The following is a 5,115-nucleotide window of genomic DNA, read 5'->3' on the forward strand; positions in this document are numbered from 1 at the left end:
CTACCAGTTGGATACCACGAAATTGGGGAGAAAAGGTAAAAAAAGGGTAAAAGTTTGTTTTTTTTATTAAAAAATGAAACGTATGGAAACAGGTTAATTAACACTCCTCAGTTAGCAAGCTCAAGCAAGCTAAAACCCACATTGTAGCAAATACTAACTAGCAGAAATGGTTAACGTTAGAAATGATTTAAAACACACTGCTGTAGGTTACTATTTACTAGTTCACAAAAAAAATAATGTATGTCATCTAAAATACATTCACCCCAGCCAGGATTGTAATCAAAACTTACCAGAAAGCATGAGTCCTTGGCTCAGACAGTGTAGAAAGATCTTGAGAATAAGCTGTACATGTGATGGAAGAGTGCACTGCACATGTCATGGAAGAATGCACTGTGCATGCAGAGGGTTGCAATTCCATTGAATTGGGGATAGTTTAACCAAAATATGTCACAAGACCTAGAATTACCTTGTGTATCCCACAAAAGAAATGCACTCTTATAAGCTCAGTTTTTTTTACAGAGCGTAGTTTCCTATGGAAAATTTCCAGACAGAATCTGAAAAATTACCGGAAAGTTTCCGACCATTTTCAACCCTACATGTGAGCATGTCTTCTTTGTTGGTCCTGTCAATGTTGAGTGATCACACATGCCTGCTTTACTTTGTCTGCTTTCAAATGTGTGCTAAAAGTGGGGATGTTTCATAGTATTTCTGATTATCTTAACTCACCACCACCAAATAATTCCTTTTTTTTTTGCAGAAAACCATGGAACCACCACTGCAATATATGCCTAGACTCAGATAAAAAGGTGCTATCTACAAACTAACAGGATTCTTCCGCTGTCCCCATAGGATAACCCTTTTTGGTTCCTTTGGTGACAGCCAACTGTGTTGGAACCCCTTTCTCAAAGAGTGTACTCAACAAGTTTAGCCTGTTAAGTTTACACCATTTCATTCTGTACTCAAAAATCTGCCTGGTATTCAAGATAACACGCAACATAGCACCACCACCTTTGAAGGTTTTCGTCAAACTCTGCTCAGACTTAAATCGCAGTGTTCCAAGAACTTCCACCAGGTGTGACTGTAGTATCTTCAAATGGACAAAAATGAGACACAAGAGGCACCTCATACTCATTTTAGATCCCATGGGGACTATATTTTCATACTGTATGCTCTCACTCTCATCACTATCTCCTTTGCCATCTTGTCATGCCTTTACTTGGAACTCCATCCATTCACACACACTACTATAGTATTTTGCTTACAAGCCTTGGATGGATCATATTGCACTGTGATGGGCACAAGGGTATATCTACAGTCATTTTCAGTGTGGTGGCAAAGTAGTTGAATATGAGAAGAGGATGTGGTTACTTGTGGAGGGAGAACAGTGAGGGTGGTGGGTTGAGCAGCTGCAGTGAAGCTGATTGGTTGCTCTGGCTCATCACATCGTGACTAAAAGAAAGAGATTTGGAAATTAGTTCGACACTGCCATAGTTCAACAGCTGAAAAGCTGTCATTAACATACTCCCCAAGATAGCAATACATTCAGTATTCACTGAATGAAGTAACCTTCCCATCCCCATTTACAATTTAATTGATCAATTAGATGAATAATACTAGCACATGGTTACATTGTTGTAGAATAGGCTACTACTGTATCCACACTATATTAGGATACCGTTATTTTAGGTCTTTGATCGAAATTGTATGTTGTACCTCGTTTCCTTTCTTCAGTGAAAAGGAGTTATGCATCCCCCATTCAATTCAGTTCGAGTGACAGAGGAAAAATAAACCCATAGCTCCAGCACACAATGGCATGTAGGGGTGCTGTATTGCAATGTAAAATATCTATATATCCTATAGTACAGTGGCTTGTAGGGGTAGTGTGTTACAATGTCAAATATGTACACTACCGTTCAAAAGTTTGGGGTCACTTAGAAATGTCCTTGTTTTTGAAAGAAAAGCAATTCTTTCAAAAAAGAAAAGTACATTTGTCCATTAAAATAACATAAAATTGATCAGAAATACAGTATTGACATTGTTAATATTGTAAATGACTATTGTAGCTGGAAACGGCTGATTTCTTATGGAATGTCTACATATGCGCACAGAGGCCCATTATCAGCAACCATCACACCTGTGTTCCAATGCCACGTTATGTTAGCTAATCCAAGTTTATCACTTTAAAAGGCTAGTTGATCATTAGAAAACCCTTTTGCAATTATGTTAGCACATCTGAAAACTGTTGTCCTGATTAAAGAAGCAATACAACTGACCTTCTTTAGACTAGTTGAGTTTCTGGAGCATCAGCATTTGTGGGTTCGATTACAGGCTCAAAATGGCCAGAAACAAATATCTTTCCTCATCAAGTTAATTATTGTTCTGATAAATGAAGGTTATTCCATGCGAGAAATTGCCAAGAAACTGAAGATCTCGTACAACACTGTGTACTACTCGCTTCACAGAACGCAAACTGGCCCTAACCAGAATAGAAAGAGGAGTGGGAGACCCCTTGCACAACTGAGCAAGAGAACAAGTACATTAGAGAGTCTAGTTTGAGAAACTGGCAGCTTCATTAAATAGTACCCACAAAACACCAGTCTCAACGTCAACAGTGAAGAGGCAACTCCGGGATGCTGGCCTTTTCTTTCAAAAACAAGGACATTTCTAAGTGACCCCAAACTTTTGAACGGTATTGTATATATCCTATAGCACCACGTGTGTATATTTTAATTTACAATTTAATTAATCAATTAAATAAATAATACTAGCACATCAAATTACGTTATTGTACATTAGCCTACTCCCCTTTCGACACAGTAAATAATATTGCCTACATGCTTTTGATAATACGTTATCAACAAACACAGTAGGCCTAAATATTTCCTAATGATATCACAACTTAAATATAGCCTACTTACTCTTCAAATGGATCAAGTACAACTGGGCAATTATCTTCATTGTCTCTAAGGAAACTATCTGGGGTAGACACTTGAAAATCGCTTCTGCTGCTGGTACAAAATATCTGTGTCGCCGCCGAGCTCTCAAATACCATGCCAGTCTCTCACTCTATGAATGGTCACTTCTATCCGGATTCCTTGGGATGTCCTTACCCTGAACCCTAAATCCTAAACTAACACTAAACCATTTTATATTTGTACTTGATAGAGGTAGGGACATCCCAAGGATCCCGAATAGCATGGACCCTCTGGGAAATGAAGTTCTCTATTCGACTGAAAGCCGTGGACCCAACTCTTTCTGGTTGTCTGATGCAGGATACTGAGAACTGGTAACACAGTCTGTGATTGGCTAACAACATTTAGATCTGTATATGGAGAGATAACATACCATGTCATGAGGTGTTGAAGGAAAGACAGATTACCTATAGATTGGACAGGCGTCACGCAGTCGTAAGGCAGCCACATGGCGGTATGGTTGCCTAAACAGAGCACTGTCCGACAAATCCCAAGATGTCCAGAGGAGAGTGACGTGTGGGCCCAATAGATCAACCCGTCATGGACAGCCGATAGGACGTACAGACGCCCAGTGGGACACTGGATTAGAGCGGGCTCTGCACGCAACGCCTGCTCAATGTCCGCGTCCAGCTCCCACACCACCGGCGCTACCAGGCAGGAGGCCAGAAGTATGGGAGTATGATCCATAGGCCTCTGTGTCATACAGCCGGGACAGTGTGTCTGCTTTCACGTTCTGGGAGCCTGGTCTGTAGGACAGGGTGAAAACAAAACGGGTGAAAAACATGGCCCACCTTGCCTGACGAGGGTTCAGTCTCGTCGCTGCCCAGATGTACTCCAGATTGCAGTGGTCAGTCCAGATGAGAAAAGGGTGTTTAGCCCCCTTAAGCCAATGTCTTCACGCCTTCAAGGCCTCCCTAATCAACCTTGGCCCTAATGGTTGACTATCTAAGATGTGAACGGGGAAGGGCACAGCCACGGGAACAATGGGGATCCCTAAACTATGGGCAAACCACCTATCGATTCAGGGAATCGACGAATGCCTTATGCTGGGAATGTGGGGAAAACTCAGAAAAGGTAACATATTAAAACATATGTGCAACAGAGGGCTCTGGATAAGAATGGTGCCTGGGGTGACGCCAGAGTGACCTGCCTGCTTCCTCGATCACCCTGAGGAACCAACCCGGCACCGACCGACAGTGTGACCTCTGCAGCCAAAGATGGTGCACAAGCTGGAACCTCCTCCGGTCTCCCTGCGCACCACACCTCCCAGCTCCATGGGTATCGGAGAGGTGGTGCGTGGGGATGGAACCGACAAACCCCGATCTGGACATCCGCGGGTAGCCAGCACGCTATCCAGTGGGATGGACAGGTCCACCAGCTGGTCGAAGGTGTGGGTGGTGTCTCTGCAGGCCAACTCCTGACGAATGTCTTCGCGCAGACTACAACAATAATGGTCGATCAGGGCCCTGTCGTTTCATCCCGCGCCGGAGGCCATGGTTCGAAACTCCAGGGCGAACTTCTGGGCTCTCCTCGTCCCCTGCCTCAGATGGCAGAGGCGCTCCACGAAATGGTCCAACGCCTTATCTCCCTCTCCCCACACGGCGTTGACCCACTCCAGGGCTTTACTAGAGAGGCACGAGACAGGGGTGGACACCCTCTCATGGCCCGAAGGAGCCTTGTAGACGGTTGCCAGGTATAGGTCGAACTGCAACAGGAACCCCTGGCAGTGTGCAGCCGTCCCGTCGTATTCCCGGGGAAGGGCGAGACGAATCCCACTTGGACCAGGAGAAGGGGGGGTGAGTAGTGGAGACCCCCGTTGTGCTGGTGGAGACGCTGGAAGAACTGCCTGTCTCTCCCAGCGGTCTATTGTTTGGACAACGCGGTCCATGGCGGTGCCAAGATGGTGGAGCATCGCCGTGTGCTCTTGAACGCGCTCCTCCACCCCTACACCAGGGGCACCTGCTCCTGCTGACTCCATAGTGGTGCGGAATTCTGTAAGGGAGTGTGTAACTGGCGGCAGGGAAGTCCGGCGCAGGAGAGCAAAACTGGGTAATCAACGGAGCAGTTTAATTCATAAAACCAATGATATGAATATGGGCACTTCCTAGGAGTGATTGGCTGTATAGATGTATGTCATGTTCCG

Source organism: Oncorhynchus clarkii, chromosome 5 (genome assembly GCF_045791955.1).
Source record: "Oncorhynchus clarkii lewisi isolate Uvic-CL-2024 chromosome 5, UVic_Ocla_1.0, whole genome shotgun sequence".
Lineage (NCBI taxonomy): Eukaryota > Metazoa > Chordata > Actinopteri > Salmoniformes > Salmonidae > Oncorhynchus > Oncorhynchus clarkii.